Here is a 21,749-nt window from a genome sequence, read left to right as displayed (position 1 = left end):
ACCAAAATAAGTCTCTAGTACCTCTGTATTTAGCTCACCGGCCTGCCAGACAGCTTACAGTACTGACTGCCCTAATATAATGACAAACTTATACGAAATAGAAGTGTAATAATTATCACTACCCATTATTCTGATTTGTAGTATCTTTGCCAATTTTTGCCAAGAACACAACATAACCATCCAAGTCATGCACGGTTTCAGTTTTTAAGCGAGATAGCTGCTACAGGGATTTGTTTTAGCATGCCAGGAGCACAGGTGTAGGTAGAGCAGTGTTTTCCAACCATTTTTCTGTGGTAGCACGTTTTTGTAACCCAAATCCTGTCGTAAAATTCAAAGAGTCTCGGTCCTAAAGGGGGGGAAGGGGTTTTTAAACCATTAAACCATTGGTGCTGTTATCTGTAATGTAACACTAATATTACATTGCTTTGTCTAAGTTACAAATAAAGACATACAAAATATTTACAAGTCGTATGCAACATTTAGCATCACAACAGAAATTAATAAAAGACATCTATCATAAATGTCCCCGTGCAGACAAGAATGATTTTACGCAAACAAAAGTGTATCTGTGCATCAGGGTTCTACACACTGCCATCTACTACACCGTACTGTAGAGTACGCTGGAAATGATGAGCGTTTACTAATGGGTAAGGATAAATCAAGAAGCAGGAACTCTCCAATGGCTATAGGAAACAAAACGGAATACTGGAAAAAACACATATGCTTTACAGTCTAAATAGAAACCACAGATGTTGACCAATTTAATTTGAATTTAAGAACAATGACCTAAACTATATTGGCAGAGGTAATGCTTCAGATAGCAAAAGAAAAACAAGATAAAAAGGAAAATCTATGACGATGCCAACAGGAGTCCTGTACTTTATGCATGTATGCCCAATATTTGGCTCCTGCATTGGAAAGACTGACAGTTTGGTAAAATATATAAAAAGCAGCTTACACATATTGTAAATGTCTAGGGACATTTTTTATAAAACGTGGACTTGTCATAGCTCCAGACCTCGCTTAAATGCAAAGAACTGGTGTAAAAGACTGAAAGGAGAAAAAGAGAAGGAGAGTTTTTATGAGGACTACACAAGCATGACAAAGTTTGAGAGATGAGGCAGCAAAAAATGTGGCTGTTAGCAGTTCTTATAGTTTGCCAATTAATTAATCCCTGTGCATACAGGCTATGGAAACAGAATTAGAAAGAAAAATCAATTATCAGAAATGAATTCTGCTGAGTCTCTGATTGGGGTAACTCATGTGTAGTGAGCCACGATGAACTGATTGGACAACAGCAGAGGAAACTCATCAATCCTTTCTTTTTTGCTTTGTTGCTAACATCTCATACATGGGGTGGCGCAGTGAGGTGATGGGTATAGCTTTATGGGTTTTGCATGTTCTGCAAGTTTTTATGCCAATGGTACTCTTGTACCAGTGACATCTGAGTGTTTTTGTGAGCCCCCTCATTAGCTTGGTGTCAGTGAATGTGACTGTTTGTATGAGTATGCTCAGTATTGTACTGCCATCCATTATGAAGTTGGTACCTCCTGTATGTTTTGCCAGCCTGGCAAAATCCCTTTGAATGCACATCAATCGCTCCACACATAACTGACAAGGAACTGCATTAGTGATGCCAATTCAGTGACACTGAACAATGACAACATTGCGGGCACCAAAGATATCTACTGTATCTCGGACAACTCCTCATGATACTCAACAATTTTGACAAAGAGATCAACAGAAATGCACAGGTTATTTGGGCATCCTTCGCCAAATTTTAGGGATGCTGTGAAGAAGACGAAGAACTCCACATTACTGACAAACATCTTTTAACCTGATGCACCACTCGCACTTTACTACATGAGTAAGACCTGAGCAGGAACCAAGGCACACTATAAGAGGCTCTGCGCCATACACCATATACTGGAGCACCGTCTGATGGGATACACCATCAGAAGGAAGCGCACAGAAAATCTTACCAGTGATGATCTCCGTAAGAAATCCCATCGTTTCTATAAAGAATTCCAGACACTGATGGGATGGCCTTGATATGTGCTACAGTGACATCAAGAGACCAGACACATTGTGGTTTAATGCTCTCTGAGTCCTCAGGGAAACCTCAAAACCTCTCCAACCAATGCCCACTGCTAGCATTGTTACATGTTGAACCATCCACACTGGATGACCTCTGCTAGGGACCCAGCGCCCTGGAGGACTATATTGGGATCTGTGCCTTAAGACTGAATAACAAATCATCTAAGTATCTACTTAAGTATGAGCCTTGTGATGATGAAGGAATGGCAGGTTCATGCTTCTTCTAATGAATATAATGAATGTAGATTTAATAATGTACACGCAAGTAAAATCATCGCTAAAGTGATTGGATATGAATAAAATCTCACTCTGTTTTTACAGTCAAGGAATCAAAGTTATGTGTTTTGGGACAACTGCCTAAGTACTGAAGGGTCTCAAAAGAATCCAGGCTCCATCTCCCCATACCCTCATTATGCCATGTGTGATCTTTGAGGTGACCTTGAAATACCCTCTCCAGTATTAAGTCTTGAATCAAGAGTCTAGATCGACAAAAAAGGTCAACTCATGCCCTATTGCTAAGAAAAAGTTATACATATCATTCAAAGTAGTAGGATGTTGTACCGTGTTAGCCATTATGGATGTAGTGAGAAGTTAAGCAAAATGACACCTTTTATTTGCTAACTAGAAAGATTACAATATGCAAGCTTTTGAGGCAACTCGGGCCCCTTCTTCAGGCAAGATGTCCGTACACAACACTCAAATTCTAAATGTAACCAGAAGATAATCAATGTAATTTTCATTCTGCATTTCCTCACATGAAACGCAGGGGTGGGCTGACCAGGCCTAGAAACTTCCTATGACTTAATCTGGAGAGTTCCCAGCTGCTTCTAGCCAGTTAAATTATATACAGTAATCATTCCAGAGTATCTCAAATTGTCTATTAATTGGTTATGACTGTTATATTTCCTGTGGGAAATCCCTAAGGATTACCCAAACTACATTGCCAAATTCACCACAACCAGCTACTCTCATTCTGGAAACACAGAAGTTCTACTCATCACTCTGCCACATGGAGTAAATTTAACAAATCTAGGCAGGAACCGCAGTTTTCAGTCACTAAAGGGGAGGATGAGGATATGGACTGACTAGTAAAATCAAAAGCTTTATCCTAAGAGTAGAATGTGAACATGTCACACTAGTAATGCACTAATAAACTGTGAAATTACAAAAGCTTTTAAAAAATGTGATGAATTATGCTTTAGATATCTGAAGTATAATTTTGATTTGAATTTTAATTTTGACACGTCATCGTATCTACTATATATGTGGAATAGTTATTGAAAATTAGATAGTGCCATGCCACCTTCAGGTTTAGATCTCTGTAGAGCCACCTTTAATATCTGGATCTTTTTGAATGTAAAACTGAGAGAGCTTACAGTTAAGCCAAACTTCATCATTTTGGTGATATCTAAATATTAATATTAATTAATTGTTAAAATGACATGTCATAGTGAAGCAGCAGTGAAAACCAATGTGTCACCAATTAATTTTCTAAGCCCACTAATCTCAATGTTGCATTGCAAAGGAAAGTTTACTTTGTGTTTGTCTGTGTAATTTTTTGTGATTCTCACTGTAGTTATTCTTCCTTTGTCATTTGCTAATAAAAATTGCCATTCATTTTCTGAAACACTCGGTCCTCGCAACAACTTTGACATATTGTACTGAAACAAGTCTGGGGATAAGGCTGGAAAAACCTGATTTCTCAAAGCATGCTTGTTAAAGATGCTACTTAAAGGTGCCTTAGGATTATTGCGAACAAGAAAGTATCACCAGGAAAAGGTCAATAAACTGAGTGAATAAGCCAAGGACAAACCTGGGAAGTCAGTAGGTAAATGTGCACAAAACAAAAGGAACAAAAACATAGTATGAGAGAACCATGTAGAAGTCAAATCTAAGGAAATCTAACGTTAGGGCCTACTTGGCAAATAAGCCAACTAACACCAAGAGAGCTGATGAAAGAAGAGACACTGGTCATGCTATGTGACACCATATTTATAACAGAAATCCCTGCGGTGTCAAATCTAACAAGACCAGGGATGTAATGACATTCCACCAAACTGGTGTCATCTAAATAATAAAATTAAAGATAGTAACCAAAATTAACACCTTTAAAACAAACTAATGTGAAACCTAAGGTAAGAAATTAAATCACTAAAAAGATTGTAGTGCTCTACTCTCTTTACAGAAGGGAAGAAGCATAATTAAACAGTAACACCACAGAAGAAAGCTGAAGGAGATTGCTCTAGCCATTATTAATCGTTATTGATGAGGGGACTGTCCCTTCTGGCCACATAACCTTGAGGTCAGCTTAAGACTGGAGGCGGTGGAAATCTTCAGTGTTTTGCTCTTTTATCTTTTTATTTACAATTATTTCAGTGTTATCATGCTGTGAGTATTTTGTGTTTGTCCATGTATGAGTGCTACAATTTTTTTCTAGTTTTCATGCATACTGCTTTTCTGCATGGTGACAGTTGTAATGCTACATGGTTGCTAGACACGTGACCAAGTGTTATTTAAGATGGCTACACAGTCAAACGGAAAAAAAAAACTTGATCTACTGCCTTCTCATTTTTTTAGTCAAACTGGAAGTACGTAGCTTCTCTGCTGGACAATTTGAGAAAACAGGACTGGGAGATAAGAGGGCTCAGAGGGCTGGAGGAAAGGAACAGTTAAACAGACAGAGGATTGATATAGTATACATAAGACTAATGTTCTAAAATAACCAAATCAACATGCGAGGCAAACACTGCAGTCAAAAACAAGCTGAAAGCAAAAGTGCTGACCAGAACTGAGACATCCCTTTTTCCTTAACTAATGAAGAATTGTTTTTATTTTAATGAAAAAATGATATGGTTATGACATCTGTCACCAACTTAAAATACCACGTGCTAAGTTAAATCATGATTTCTTAATTTATTCTGGGATGGATGCATTTTTCTTTAGTCTGTACTAATTTATTTTGGTTTTGAATTGTAAGATAAACAATTTTAGTTTATTTTTTTATTAACAACATTCATTGCATTTAGACTACTAATTGTATTATCAGGTCATGTTTTAGAAATACTGAGATGGACATTTTATGTTTGGGAAATATCACTTTCTGGTGCCTTTGCCACAGCATGACAACCTGTTAGGGGGCACACTCCCAGAGGTCTTGCTGTGTGATGCAGCTGGAGTATTTATACTGGGTTAACACTTTGAAACATGGTCAAGGACTGCAAATTTATAAACTTTCACTTTGACATTTTATTTTATTAATTTGGCTTAGACGCATGTTAGTTTGATAGTTCTGATAATAGCTCAATCTTTGTTTTTGTGCTGTATTTTTCATCTTTTGATCCATTGTACTCTTTCATGCTGTAATCTGCCTTTTAGAATTATACTTTTAGTGTCAAGATGACACATACAACAAAGATAATATTCATGCGTCAGCAACCATAAACTAGATGGCATTAATCAACTGCAAAAAATGAGGTAAGTAATAACAAATCAAAATGGCATTGCGAAGACATAACCCATATAGCATTACTAATTTTAAAAGTAAGGGAAAAGCAAAACTGTTCAAAAAAGGTACAGAAATGACACAACACTATACATATTCCATGTTTTTGAAGGCAGAACCATTCCAAAAAGTTCTGCCACTTGCATTACTAATTTAATCCTTTTGGACTGCTATGCAAGCATCCAGATAAGCATGGCAGCAGGAACCATCTAAGTATATATTAAAGTGTCTGTTTTCCTGTCTTTCTGCGTGTGCATGTAAACCATAATTCAGGGTTAGTCAACAGATATACGTTGGAGGGCCATGAGGATGAGGTGAAGTAAGCCCGAGCTGGCTGAACAAGAAAGGGAGGCAATTAGAACAAGCGACCAGGAGCGGAGATGATTATCGACAGCATGAAATGTCCGAATGCTTGGCGTGCATGAATGCTCAATCCATTCACGAAGTGAGGGGTAATGAGTATTAAGAAGAATATGCACCATGGTGGCTATTTAAAAAAAATGTTAATTGAGAAAATAGTCAGACAGCTGAGAAAAAAAATACCAGAGCTGCAGTTGTGACATGGGATAATGAAACAGCCAAGAAACGGGTCACGTGACAAAAAATGAATATCAGAGGTACATTTGTGGCACGGGATAACGAAACAGCTGAGCAAATGACTATACGGCATAGAAGGAATACCAGAGCAATAACAGAGGTGCATAAATGCAAAAGAGAGAGGAAAAGGCCACACGACAGAAAAGTCGACGTGGAGCAAAGGATGCGGTCATAAAATATGGAATAAGACAAAAATTGATTTGTATCATATTTAATGTTTAAACAAAAGTGAAGTGGTGTAAAATCTTCTATAACAAAAACAAAGTTTAGTGCTCAACATTCCTCAACAAGAAGACTATCATTTTAATAGATAATGTTATTTATAGCTTAGTGTTAGAGTATCTTTTAGCTCTAAACCCATCTTGGATGGGTAGCTCAGCTAGTTCCTAGGTAAAGTCAAACCGTGGCATAACATTCACACTGACACAAATTACAACTATCAATCAATCAATCGAGCCGCTTCACTTTGAAATGTGGGAACATGAAATAATCAGATGATTACAGGGAGGATATGTGAACTCCACACAGTGTGGAATTTTTTAATGATGTTCATGAGCCCTATAAACAAAACCTAACCTTTATATAATCTAACACTCATGTCTCTATTTTACTCCTTAACTTCTATTTTAATGTATCAAGATTTGCCATTCTCCTGATATAACAACACTCCTTTTGTATTATTTTGAACACATGAGGACTGTCAGTCACTAGGAAAGGCGAGCAGCCTAATCACTAAACAACAACTTGATGTCCTTATGATGCATTCGGTGAAACCTCATATTACAACATTGTTCATGCAGGCTCATCTGAATTAAGGGTCTTCTCATGCTCCCTGCAGCTTCCAGATGCTCTTGGCTGGCAGTGTTTTAAAAACACACAGCTCCATGTCAGCATGCCAACTAGCTTAATAAATAGAGTGTATTCTAGTCACCTTAGACACAGTACAATAGATCCCAGCTGAAGGAAGAGAAAAAATAAGCAGCTACCGAAGCAACATAAATCACAATATAGGTGGGCTTCATCTTACTCTGTCAGAATCTGATATTGTCTACTTAATACCCATATAATTACAAAATCTGTTCTGGTTTTCACACTGTATCTGCAGGTTTTTGTCACTTCCTCTCAGATAATAAGCCTTGATTTTGAAGTATAATGAAGGTCTGCAAGTGTACGGTAAGGTCTTGTAATGAATTAACAGTTTCCGGCATTACATAAAAAAAAAAAAACGGACTGATTGATAGTTTGACTGAATGGTTGATTAGTATTCATGCATGTAGACCCCCAATTCAATGGATAAAACACAAAAAAACACAAAGGTTTATGTCAGTTGTTCCACAGGATGGGCACGCCAATTAATGGTTTTAAGCACCCTGAGAGGTCATTTTTGTTTTTGAAATCAAAATGTAAATAAAATTATAATACCCTTTGTTTCTCTTTTGAAATTTTTTAGCCTTACTTGATATTATTTATCCACTTTGCACACTAAGAACCTCATTTCAAGCCTCAGATCGCATCTTGCATTTGTTTATCTTTTCGCCAATCACGCAAAAACTGGCAAACTTATGTTCAAATTTAAATTTTGCTTATAATTTACTGTTAGTTCATCTTAAAATGTAGGCAATATGGTGTTTCAAGCTTTTTATTGCGGACAGGAGTTGTAATGGGGGAAACCCAAATATCTTGTATTATTCCTAAACAGCTGATTTAATCCTAATGAAATTTTGCATGTATAATAAAGCTGGATCATCTTAAAATCCAGGATAAAGGATATTTCCAACATGTTGGAAAAGTCGTCTCAGATAAAGGAGTGCTGGAGGAATCATCGGGTAGAAGGGTTCTTCCATCAGATTGGCCAGCCCAGCACTGATTCAGCTGTAGAATGACCAATGGAGAGAAGGTGACTTGTTGGCCGAGGGCTCCAGGACTCTGACTAAGTCTACGTTTTCTGACTCCTTTTCTAAAATCTTGCTGTGATTCTATAATTAGCTGATGGACTTCACTGAGAGGACCAGGGACACTATATGGCAGCCCTCATGGGTAGCAGCGGTGCCTCTGACTCCCGCAGGGCTTCATGGGAGATGGAGTTGTTTACAACCCAGTTGGGAACCGGGGGCGCCGCCAGGGGGTGCTGCAGCTGCTCTTGAGCCTGTATGGGTGATCTTTTCACCATTTCTTGGAAGTGCTGCCTTGAAGTAGGTCATCAAGCACCTGGAGTACTTCCGGGTAACCTATAAAAGGAGCCAGCAGACAGTACTCTGGGAGCTGGAGGCAGAAGACAGAGCTTTCTCCTCCGGTTCTCTAAGCGAAGAGGTGTCTTCAAGAACCGGGCAAGAACCCTGGCCATCTGTGACAACTATTATTATTGTTTTTTATTTATGTTAAGTTTCTACTTTGTTTTTGATATATTTTAACAAATCTGTATCCTTCTTTGTGGTAGTCCTATATTAAGATGATGGTATAATGTATTCTTGCATTATTCCTTGAGAGTTGCCATGGAGTTCAAGTAGTTTGTTCTTTTGGTTGGCCATCTAGCTCTGTGAAGAGGATTACTTGTTTTCGTTTTGTGTATTGTATGCTTACAAAACTAAAATGGAAAACAAAGTCACTCAGAATAACATGAAGGATGTCTGGAAAGTACTGGATAAAACTACGGGACTCAAGCAATCTAGGGCTCAGGTGCTGGAAGGGGATGCAGACAAAGCTAATACCCTGAACCAGTTTTTTTATTAGATTTTCTCTCCCACTGCCCCCTTCTTCCAAAGACCAGTCTCCCCACACCATCCCTACCACGTCATCTGGAATGGCCAGTGACAAGTCCACCTCTGACCATCAGTGTGAACTGCTCATAACTGAAGACCAAGTAAGGAGAAAACTGAGGAAGCTACACACATACACACACACACACAGCAAAAACTGCAGGACCAGATGGAGGCAGTCCTTGAGTTCTTAAGGCCTGTGCTGATCACCTTTGTGATGACCTCTGTCACCTGTTCAGTCTGTCCCTAAGGCTCCAGGAAGTGCCACTGCTGTGGAAAACACCTTGCATTGTTCCTGTTCCAAAGAAGGCAGGCGCCACTTCGACAAATGACTACCAACCAGTGGTACTTACATCTCACATCATGAAGGCCTTTGAGAAGTTGATCCTGGACAAATATGAGCCATTTTGTGGTAGACTGCCTGGACCCACAAAGATTGCAGTTGAGAAGCGAGCATTGATAAAAGCATCAACATTTAAAAAACACAAACATTTGCTTTTTAACCTTAACTCATTCTACAAGGGCAATGGCACATACTTTGGCTAGTTTGTCATAATATTTGCCAGGATGGAAGCAGATACTTTGTCCCTTAAATGACTAAGGGGCAGGTACAAAGACAGTGCAGAGCATTGGAGGACAAATCATAAACTTGACAAACAGAAACTGATACAGAACAGTTAATTTAGCTTAAGGAAAAGTACTGTTTTTTCTTAAGCCTCTTATTTCTCAATAAGCATTAAAGTAACGACCATAAAATTATTCTAGTATTTGGAGGTAAGGGTAGCTTGACTTCTCAAGATACAAAGCCCCATAGAACACAGATTTGATTTAATTGGATTTTAAAAGGTATGTAATTATTTGTGTTTGTGTTACTATGTATTGTATGTACATTGTATAAAGATTGATTGATACCTTAAAGCAGTTCTTAATTGATGTTAAAAGAATTAAAGAATTATGCCATTTTTTAACATGCTGCATGCTATAGGTCATGGCCCAAACAAAGGATATTTTAATATTAAATCACCTAAAAATGCTACAGTAGAAACAGCTGAAACTAATGATAGGACAGACTCTGGCAGTGAGTGGAATTCTGGGAAATCTAAGGCATTTTTCTTTTTAGCATAATGTCCTCTAATTTTTCATTTCAGATTATTATTATTTTTTTTTTTTGCCAAAAGTGATGTAAGACACCACTGATAGATGAGGAATATTAAGAAAGTACACAAGCATGGATAAGCATGTTAGAAAATGAATGGAAGGATGGATTTTCAATCACCAGCCAGAAAGTTAATAACATACACTGGTAACAACACACTTCCGTGCGTCTAAAGACTTTAATAGTACGTTTCACATTTGGCGTGCATTGTTTTGCGTCAGTGGTTGCCATGGAAACATGGTCTGGACTATCTATAACTCACCAAATTCTTTTCCAGTCAGAATATACAATGCAGAGGATGTGATAAATATATTTTATAATAAAAGTTTCAGAATTTTCAACAGAAAATGCCACCCTGAATTAAACAGGTTTGAGACTGCATGCATAAAACATGTCATAGCACCACCTAAAGGCAGTGATAAGTATGAACTGTACTTTTTTTTTTTAATATTGTGTGCGATAGACACTGCAACACTCAAGGTATGAGACATTAAAAAGAGGCCAAATCAATACGTACAATACATAATAAAACACTACCTGCATGCCAGATGTGTTTAGCCAGCACTCCATTTAGATATAAGCAAGAAAAACGTGCACTCTTACCTTGAACAATTTAGCCACTGAACACCTCCTTACTAAATTCGTCTAATCTTAACATTCATACTGAATTATGGAGCTATATGATATGTTGCCTTCTGGGTACAATGTGCCCTTAATTCCTGGCTTTGTTTAAAGCTTACAGGTGTCCATTGTGCACATGTAGAAGAAAGGCACACCTTTTTTTTTATCTTTTATTCTTATAGAGTTTCTGCCTTGTTAAACACATAAAAAATGAAACTACTGCCCATCTATATTTGCTTTTGAAGGGGTTACATTCTGTGGTAAGTTCTCATTTTTCAGAGCTCTTCCTTTGACTGGCTGTTTTGTGTTTTTTCCCTATCCATGCGATTCCACACAACCTATAAAAAGTATTCAACTATTTGAATGTTTTACATTTCTTTGTTTTATACAGTATATTTATTTATTTCTTTGTTTTATACAGTATATTTATTTATTTATACCAATCAGCAGAAAACAAATCCTTAATGTCAAAGTGAAAACGGGTCTCTGCAAAGTGGTCTAAAATTAATCACAAATATAAAACACAAAATAATTGATCACTTAAGTATTCAACCCGCTCCATTCTGTACTAAGTACATGAACCTTTGGCAGCCATGACAGACTTGAGTCTGTTTGCACAGGTCTGTCCCTATCAGCTTTGCACATCTGTTTCATACTGCAGCTTTTCTTCATTCTTTGCAAAATTGCTAGGGCTCTGTCAGGTTGCATGGGGATCATGAGTGAACAGCCTTTGTCAAGTCCAAACAAAAAGTCGAAAAGTTGGATTGTTGATCTGGACTCTGACGGCCACTCCAGAAGTAGTGAAAAAAGTGCTATATAAATGTAAGGAATTATTATTATTTTATTATTATAACATATCTTCACATGCTCAGAGCATGTATTTTGGTCCCAGATGATTCGGTCACACGCTGAGCAAGCATTGGTGACCTTTGCGCACTGTTTCTTGGATTCAGACAGGTATTTTTGTTTTCAGTCTGTCTAGTTTGTTCAAATTTCTTTCTAACTGCTTGAACACCACATTTTCAAAGTCCAAACTGGGGTTCTACTGTTCACTGCCTTTAGTCTTGTTGATATCAGCTATGATTTTCTGTCTGTCAAAGTTTGTTAGCTTAGAAACCTCAATGTCTCTCATCCTGTGGCACCATTGATTTGTTAAACTGCATTACTACTACTACTACTACTCCTAATTATCTCTTTACTGCCTCATTAATTTGAATTATGTGTGCTATTGGTGAAATAGAACAAATTCATGGAAATGGCTGGGATGCCTCAAGGAGAGGTATGAAAACCGAATCTGTGTTGTTTCAGCACTCTAAAAAAACATTAATAGAAATTTGAAAAATGCAAGAAATTCTTATATTGCATCAACATTTATTTTTTATTAATTCTACTATCCTATAATGCTTTTACAAGTGAATAAACAATGCCCAAATACATATCTTTAAAAATGTTCTTGGTTGGCCTAAAACTTTTGCACAGTACAGCACTGTTTTTACAACAGTCAAGGAAGGACACACAATTGGATTTCCAGTTTTGGTGGTCTGGGTTAAACTAAACTTGACAAAGGATAAAAAATGAAAGGTTGGATGTAGGCATTTTTTAATTTGATGCTACAGCTGAAGCACGTGGAGAGTGGCAAAGGCTTTGCAGAGAGTAACTCATCGGCAGTGACAGACTGCATGTGGCCCCCTCTGGGGCTTCAACACTGTGTGCAGTGGCATCAGTTCTGGCGAGGACTGAAGGGGACTCCCCACTGCAGCCGGCAGACACACGTGTGAAGCGCACACATCTGGGGTGCACAGCTGTCTCTTTGTTGCAAATCAATTAACAGCCTCTTGAATTCCTTTGCTAATTAGTGGGACAGCAGCAGCAGTGGACCAATTCAAATTAGAAACTAGCTAAATCATCTCTCATTGGTGCTGTCATGTGGAGATTATCAGGATGAACTGCTTCTAACATGGCACCTGGGAGCAGTTTGGGTCAAAGGAGGGTTCTTTTATAGCTCTCATGACCTAGGTCAACAGTACATTACAGTGGAATAATATTGTAGTACTTACAGATCCAGCCCTACTGTACTTCTGAGAAGGAGAAATCCTTGGACACCAATGGCGTAATCCCACCTCTCAGCCAAGGGAGGAAGAAGCTTTTCTAAAAGTTCTCTTCTGAGCTCCAACACAAATTGTATGAGGACACCTTCAGGGAAAACAAAAGTATAGTTGTAAAATCCCTACCCTATGTTTGAAATATCATTTAAAATGTCATTCTTATTTCAAAAACGTTTTTATTCTTATTTATATAAGCCCTCATTCCAACTGATTAAACTTTCTGTTCCTTGAAGTTGGCAACCTGTTCTTTTTGAGTCCATACTTCAGCTGGTGCTAGTAAAGAAAGTGGATTAATTGTGAAACTTTGGGTTACCAAAAGATGGCAAAATAAAACTTTCAAATGAATAATATAAAAAGCAAAATGATAACACATTCCCAAATAATGGGGAATCCATTTACTATTGAAACTTTGTTTAAATTTTGATGAATGAAGCTGGGTGTAGTGTGAAAATACTGTTTCAGGAGGAAACATGACTTGCTCAACTCAAGGTGACATTCATAAGATGTTCTGACAAATAGGGGTATGCACTGGCAGACAAATATACACTGGTGTGAATACAGCTGTATACATGAAACATGACAGAGAGAAATTGTCACACATGTGTGTCAGAGGGCCACCTTCCGGGCTGGTTAGAAGTAAGCACCATCACTCCAGGACATTAGGAGGCATGATTACTGATTGTTTTGTCTCTTTTTCTACCCAAAGGTCTGAGAAGACATCCAATGAGGGCAACCGGCCCCACCTCTTTTGGTTCACGAACTATAAGAGCAGGGCGCTCATTTGGGAGATGAGCAACCCGTTAGACTGAGCTTGAACCATGAAGCCTGACTGTTCCTCACAGTATATTTACTCCAGCTAACGGCCAATTGCATTTTCTGTTCATATGGTGCCATTGTGCTCCCGTTATTTTATTTGCTTTATTATTTCAAGTAAACTGGGTGGCCTTGTTGGCACCCCAACATTTCCTTTGTACTCTAGCATTCCTCTTGATTAATGGTGATAGACAGATACTATTAGTTAAAAAAAAAAATCATGTTCTGATTTTCAGAATTTCAATTATACCTTTGGTCATTCTGCTTTCTTACTAACACTCAATGTACCAAAAATGTTTACTGTCTGTAGTATAAAGTAGGTGTAGCCTGTTAAAGGCAAGAAAGGCAGCTAAAATCTAACAGGCCATTTAATGTATGCCAAATTATCTATCTGTCTGTCTATCTCTCTGTCTGTCTGTCTATGTAATCCTTCTCAATACTGCCATAACATTTTCAAAAACACCATGGGATTCCATAGATCTTATGTTTCCAATGTGCCTATAGGTCTTAACAGGAAGCACTGTAACTACAGTGAATAAGGAATTCAGTTGCTGACACTGTCAGCATCCACAGGAAAATAAATGAAGCTGAGCTCAATATCATTAATTAGTCAGCACATTTTACTGCTCAGCTCTGCCTGCTAGGTTAATGGTTCGTCTATTTGCAATGTGATTGGTGCAATGGCTGCACTGACAAGAACTAATGACCTAAAGTAGATCTGGTACATGGGGGAAAAGGCTGAGCGAGTCATTCTGGAAGTGCTAATCAGATAAAGTGGCACTAATGGATAAGTCTGCTGAGCACTTATCTCTCCAGAGCACAGGACTGAAATCTGCCTGTAAATGAGCTTATCTGCTCTCAATTGCAAATAATAACCTAGCGCACTGAGCATTATTAAAGGTGTATTTATGGAAATATGTAAAACTGTACTTAGCTGGTCAAAAGGAAACACAATCAACTAATTAAACATGTTATTGAAAAACTCTCAGTATTGTTTTAATGTATTATAAATGTATTACATAAGTTGCTCAAAGGAATAATAACTTACCTATCTGTCTACTGCCTCTGTCTATCCTTTAATATATGTCTATCATGTTGAGAAATATTACAGAAAAGGCAAATAGACCTCCACCCCCAAAGAGTATCTTTGAATATTTTAGAAGTAAAAGAAAACTCAGGGAGGAAGTAAAGAGTATTAGGAATGGTGAAGGCAGAGAGAGGATGCAGAAAGTGAAATAACAAATGCTTTGAATATGAACATTGTATTAAAGCTTTTGTGCAAGAAAAGAAGTGAACAAGCTCCAAGCAGTAGCAGGGACTATTAAGGAGGTACTTAGTGTTTGGAAATTGTGAGGGAGAAGTACTGCTTAGATTAAACAGGCTGAAATCTAATAAATACCTAAGACCAGATAACATTTATTTTCACATATTTAAGAAAGATAGTGAGTATATAAAAACACGGGGGCATATATATATATATTTTTTTTTATTGCAAAATCTCTGGATACTAAGGGATATTGACTATTGATTAAGACTGGAGGCTAGCAAGTAGTATCCATTATATAAGAAGGGTGATCAGGCTGATTCAAGTAACTATAGGTCAGTAAGCTTAATGTGTATCATGGGTAAATTAATGGAAGCAATTATTAAGGAAATGATTAAGCAGAACATGTCAAGAACTGGTGTGTTAGTAACAGACAACATTTGTTCAGACAGGGAATGTCATGCCAGAATTCTATGAGGAAGCAACAAAAGCATACAATGAGAAATGCATATGATGTTATCTTGTTTTCTGAAGACTTTTGATTAGGTACAACATGATAGAAAGTAATCAAACTAAAAAAATTGAGAATTCAGGGCACAGTCTGTAGGTGGTTACAAAATTGGATAATACACAGGAAGCAAAGAGTTACAGTGAGAGGAACTCTTTCAGAATTAGGTGATGCTAAAAGTGATGTTCTTCCAGGATAAATACTGGGGATGCTGCACGTTTTATTATACATAAACTATATTATTATCAGTCAGTCATTCTCCAACCCGCTTAATCCAAACACAGGGTCACGGGGGTCTGCTGGAGCCAATCCCAGCCAACACAGGGTGCAAGACAGGAACTAATCCTGGGCAGGGCGCCAACCCACCACAGGACACACACATACACACACACACACACACACACACACACACACACACACACACGCACACACACACACACACACACCAAGCACACACTAGGGATAATTGAGAATCACCAATGCACCTATCCTGCATGTCTTTGGACCGTGGGAGGAAACCCACACAGACACGGGGGTATATTATTATTATTATTATTATTATTATTATTGCTGTTCAGTTATTACTGTATTTATGTTGTAGCCAATAATTCTTGCTCCACCAATGGTTAAGACAAGATGGCGGCCATGCTAATTAGAACAGATTACATTATAAATGAAGACACATTTTTTGTAAAACCTGTACATCCATTTTTTAACCTGCTTATTCCAATACAGTGTTTTGGGAAGATAAAGCCTGTTTGTGTGATATCCAGCTCAAGGCCAGAACCAATGCATCTCATGGTACACTTATATATGTATACACGTCTACGCATGGAAATGTGTTTGTCTGTCCGGCCTGGAAGTGCAAGGTGGAGTCAGGGTCAGGGTAAGGGCTCCACCACCGAGGAAACAGAAAACTATACGTCTACATGTGGAAGTGTGTGTGTCTGTTTGTCCAGCCCGGAAGTGCGAGGCTATTACAGCATGAAGCTCAGAGAACCGGCAAAGCGGCCCCAAGTTAATGAGTCAGAAGAAGAAAGTAACTCTGTAAAGTAAAACCGCCGAGAAAAGAAAGAAACTCTTACGCAAGCTAGACAAGCACATTGGCAAAACAGTATCCCTTTTACTTTTCCTCCCGCCATTAATACACAAGCAATGCAAGCACGTCAGCACAACAAAACCTAGAAGAGAGACCCCCAGAGCAGTTCCTTTCAATTACCTGACATCTCTACATTTCAATTTTTTTTCTGATGATTTCAATAGTTTCTAGGACCCCAGGTTTTTTACAGCATGGGCTTACACAGCTAGTAAGTGTAAGTAAATATATATAGTCAATGAAATTATTTTTAAAGTTAGTTAATTTGGAAATAAGTTTTTATTTGCTTGTGAAAATACTACATAACTGTAGAATAAACACAAATCAACAATATACAGTATATATTTGTACACTTTCAGAAGATTTGACTACTACAATGCGTAATGCATTGGCTGTTCAGATTGTTCTTTATGCATCTTTTTGTTAAAATGTCAAAAATGATGCTGAATTAATTATTATACAAACTTGAAAATGAAAACTGGAGTTGTGTTCATAAGTCCTTACACTGGCTCCCAGTTAAATTTAACATATAAAACCTTAAATGGCCAAGACCCTGCCTACTTATCTGAACTTATCATTACTTACAAACCAGAGCACACATTGAGATCTCATGACGGCACCCTAGTTATGATTCCAAGGATTAAATGAGTAACAGTGGGAGCTTGAGATTTTAGTTACAGGGCCCCTGAAGCTGTGGAATGATCTGCCTGAGATGACCATTTAGTCGTATCTTTAAAATCCTGGCTGAAACCTCACTACTTTAGTCTAGCATACCCTGACTAGAGCTGCTGATCACCAGCACATACTGCATCTCCGTTAGTCATTTGTACAGAAATATAAGTAATAGAATATTTATAAACCATTACAAATCCTCCTCTATTCTGTTTCACTTCTCAGTATCTGGATGTGGTAATAGGTGCCACAGCTTTATTAAGTATGGAAGTGGAGCATGATCTTGCATCTTGAGTACTGCTAACAATAGTATCACTGAATGATTTTGTATAATAGCAGACTGATTAATCAAAACTAAGACAACTCTCATCTACTACACTCACATTTCTTTGGTGTCAGTTGTGGAAGCGACAGGGAGCTACTCTCTCAGAGCCAGTGCAAGTTTTGGAAGACTTTGATTTCACTGTTCCATCTGTGATATTCCACTCCTGTTTTTCCAAATCAAAGCACAGCTGAGTGTGGAGATTCATTTTCAGCCGATGCATGTCCTTTTGAGTCCCAGTTTTAACCTATTTTTACGTTTCCTTGCAAACTACCTGCTGTTTGCACACCATGTTGTTCTCATGCATAATGTGGGAGATGGCCGGCTGTTCATCCTGGCCAATACCCTCAAGCCGCTAGATGGAGCCCTCTCTGTAGCATGGAAGTGCCTTGAAGACCAGCAGGGAATCATGGACAATGAAGTTTTTATTCCCAACCCTGCTGGACACCGTGGGGCCCACCACAGGACGCTGCAGGGAGGCTCAAGGACTTATACGTACCCTATAACCCGGAAGCACGCCGTTCCTTCTGGTCATGTGATCAGGACACACTTCCGGGATGAAGAAAAGGACTTTTAATCTGACCTGGAAGTGATAACGAATCAGGGACTGCAAGGTTGGAATCACTTCCGGGTCAAGGGATATAAAAGGACTGTGGGAAAGCCCAGACAGTGAGCTGAGCTGGGTGAAAGGGTGGCAACGCGTCTGGGAGTGGAGGATTGTATTGATTATTTATTTGATTATTGATTTATTGGAATATAGTGGAGTGGAGGGTGCTTTGTGCACTTATTATTATAATAAATATTCATTTTGACTTTTATCTGGTGTCTGACGTCTGGTCTGAGGGTTTAAGGGGACACGGAGACCCTTTAATCTGTCACAATAGCTACATTGATATTTGACTACTTTTATCTAACAACTGAATAACATTTTCAGTTACCTATTTGTGTATTTAAAAACAAGTCAATTTTAAGACCCTCTTTAAAAGTGGAATTGATTTTAATAGTGTCAGCTAAGCCATAATGTTCAGTTTGAAAACCATTGACTTAGAATAGAAAAGGGTGGTAGTTGATGTGATTTAATGAAAAATAACAAGTCATATCATTGAAAATTAATTGCATAAGTTTACATGTAAACTTTGACATATTTTTAGAGGTGTCCAACTCCTGGAGGGCTACAGTTGCTGCAGGTTTTCATTCTAATTCTGTTCTTAATTAGAGATCAATTTTTGTTGCTGTAAATTAACTTCTTCTTTTGTCTTCATTTTAATTTACTTGTTTTTTTTCCCATCTTGAGACCCCTTAATTGTTTTGTTTCCTTGATTAGCAGCTAAACAACAATGGGATGCAAAATGAGCCACAAAATGACCAGCTAAGTGATGCCCATTATACAATAGGTCTTAGTAATGATGACCCACTCAAGTCCACAATACATTTTAATGGTGCTCTTAAGAAAAAAGGAAAATCAACAGTTTTGGAAATGTCTGCTATGGCGGAATGAGAGCACCAAAAAGCCATGGGATCAATTAACTGGTGTAAATAAAAACAAAAATCGATTTCTTATTAACAAACATAAGTTGAAGTGGAATTGGTCAAAATTTGATGCCCCAACTTATCTAGTCATCTGTTGGCTGACTTCACATCTCCTTTTTATTTATAAGAAACACATTTAAAGGATTGAGTCTTGAATAACAAGGCAGTTAAAATGAAGGTAAAAGACATTAACCGAGGAAATCGGTCACTAATTAACAAAGTCGAAGGAAGGAAAACCTGCAGCCACTGGAGCCCTCCAGGATCGGAGTTGGACAAATCGTCTTTTATGTTCCTGCCAGAGTATTGTGCTGTAAATTGAAATGAGGGCAGCAGTAAACTGGGATACCAACTTGTTAAAGATTATTTAAAGATCAGTTTTATACATTGCACACAACCCACACAAACACATACAATAACAACAACAACAACAACAACATTTATTTATATAGCACATTTTCATACAAAAAGTAGCTCAAAGTGCTTTACATAATGAAGAAAAGAAGAATAAAAGACAAATAAGAAATTAAAATAAGACAACCTTAGTTAACATAAAAAGGAGTAAGGTCCGATGGCCAGGGTGGACAGAAAAAACAAAAAAAAACTCCAGAAGGCTGGAGAAAAAAATAAAATCTGTAGGGGTTCCAGGCCACGAGACCGCCCAGTCCCCTTTGGGCATTCTACCTAACATAAATGAAATAGTCCTCTTTGTAGTTAGGGTTCTCACGGAGTCACTTTATGCTGATGGTTATACAGACTTCTGGCTTTTAATCCATCCATCATTGTTGGAACATCATGGTGCTTTGGGTAGATGGTGGTGGCACAATACACACCTGCAGGTGCATACATCATACATTTTATGTTGTCTTATTGACCACTGAGAACAGAATTTAATTTTATTAAGGTTTATGTAAAAATAAATAAATAAATAAAACAAAAGCTTTAGATATTCATATGAAAGGCTCCATTTTAAATTATAACATAAGAGAATACCTTAAATCTGTACTCCCTTACAAAACAGTGAGTCATGGCCAGTCATTGTAATGTGATTTGACAGAGAAAATCACATTCTTGCTTTCTCATTTTGCTCTTTGTTTAGCTTGCTTTCTTATTTGAACCGAGGACACTCTATGAATTTCTCTTTTAAAGCTTGGAATCTTTTAAGTAGCTCACACTGCATGCAATAGCTGCAATTTATTTTTATAATGTAATCCAGACATTGTGTTTTCAAACGGTTTGATTGCATTGCATCCTAATGTATACTGATTATTAATGACAGAAAGGGGTCAGAGAATTTGACCCAGATTTGTAATTCAAAAGCGACATTCTCATAGAAAAGATGACAACTGCTGCCACTTGATCGGTAATGGATTCAGAACAATGAAGCAGGACAGCACGAGTGCCTAGTGGCTACTTAAGTAGAATACCTAGAGGGAAAAAAAAATAACATTTATGCATATTTGGCACTGTACACGACATTCTTTACTGTCAAATCTTCAACATATGAATAGTGAGTTACTCCATACATGTACCATATAATAATTATAATAACTCTGTTTTCATCTATAAGTCATTACAGTGCTTAATTGTCACTGTGGTTTAGGCTTTTGTTTTGTACATTGGATGCAATGCAGGAACCAGGCCTGGATGGTAATTACTGTCCATTTCAGAGGACACCCCAGGAAAATCTGGTTGCCTGTTATCCTAATACAAATAGACAGACATTTGAAACATGGATAGAAAGAGAAATCACTGTGTCCATCATCTTCATCATCATTATTATTGTTCTATTACTGTATGCAAGTGCAACTGTTTTGTAAAGGGCTTTAGAATTTGCCATGAATATTGACTGAATTATTTTTTATGATATATTAGGTAATAAATTCAGTAATACATATGACAAATGTTTAGATTTTTTTTTATGTCCGAAATTTCAGTTTTCTTTAGAACTGAGCACACAAGTAGTAACTGTTCAATGTAAATCTAGGTCATGACATGCTTTTGCAAATCTATGCCATTAATCTGCACTGCTTAGTGATTAAAAAAGGATGTAAGATACAATAGATCAAAGGTTGTGTTCTATAAATTGAAAGTAAGCACAGTGAAAAGGAAAATATTTTTCCATAATTACATCTTAAATTAGAAGCTTTATTTTTGGGCTTATGGGATTTTTTTTTTTCAGGAAAAATTATTTATTCACATTTAATATGGCATGTAATTTTAATTTTAACTGTTGTCACACAAGTGGGAATTGTATGTCTCTACAGGGACCGATTTGAACAGTACAGAGGAGAACAATTGTGAGTTTGCATAGCAGATTACATCGTGTCCTCTTCTACCGTCAGCCAGGCAGACCTCGAGTACCCAGAAAACACATGAAGTCTCCTCAAGTCTCATCTCCTCTACTGCCTCTTCCAGTCTAACCACACACAAAACCAAAAAAAAAAAACCCTGATTCAGGAACTAACTGCCCCACCGACCAGTTGAGGAAGACAAACACTGGTTTTCTTTCCAAAAAGGAAGCCTTTTCCAGATTTCATGTACTTTTTATTACACCGTGTTAACAGTTAGCAGGATTCTAGTCTAGCAGGCCAACAGAGTGCCGTGTCATTGTAGAAAGTTTCCAACATGGTGGCGCCCATAAGGAAAACTAGATGGTGCCACAGGAGAAAGTGAATTGTTAATGATAAAAAACACAGTAAAGAAAAAGATT

General features: G+C 37.7%; 1 protein-coding gene across 5 annotated transcripts in view; it reads right to left on the bottom strand.

Annotated features, from left to right (window-relative positions):
* Positions 1 to 21,749, bottom strand: part of zgc:110045 (uncharacterized protein LOC664755 homolog) — a 462,322-nt gene that overhangs the window by 116,115 nt on the left and 324,458 nt on the right. For all 5 annotated transcript variants that reach the window (XM_028817427.2, XM_028817428.2, XM_028817426.2 and 2 more), the window contains one exon: positions 12,787 to 12,922. The gene's annotated coding sequence lies outside the window, so the exon portion shown is untranslated. The remainder of the gene's footprint in view (positions 1 to 12,786; positions 12,923 to 21,749) is intronic.

This window comes from Erpetoichthys calabaricus, chromosome 13 (genome assembly GCF_900747795.2).
Source record: "Erpetoichthys calabaricus chromosome 13, fErpCal1.3, whole genome shotgun sequence".
NCBI classification, from domain to species: Eukaryota; Metazoa; Chordata; class Cladistia; order Polypteriformes; family Polypteridae; genus Erpetoichthys; species Erpetoichthys calabaricus.
Note: the sequence above shows the minus strand (reverse complement) of the source record. Positions and strands in the feature narration are given on the sequence as shown.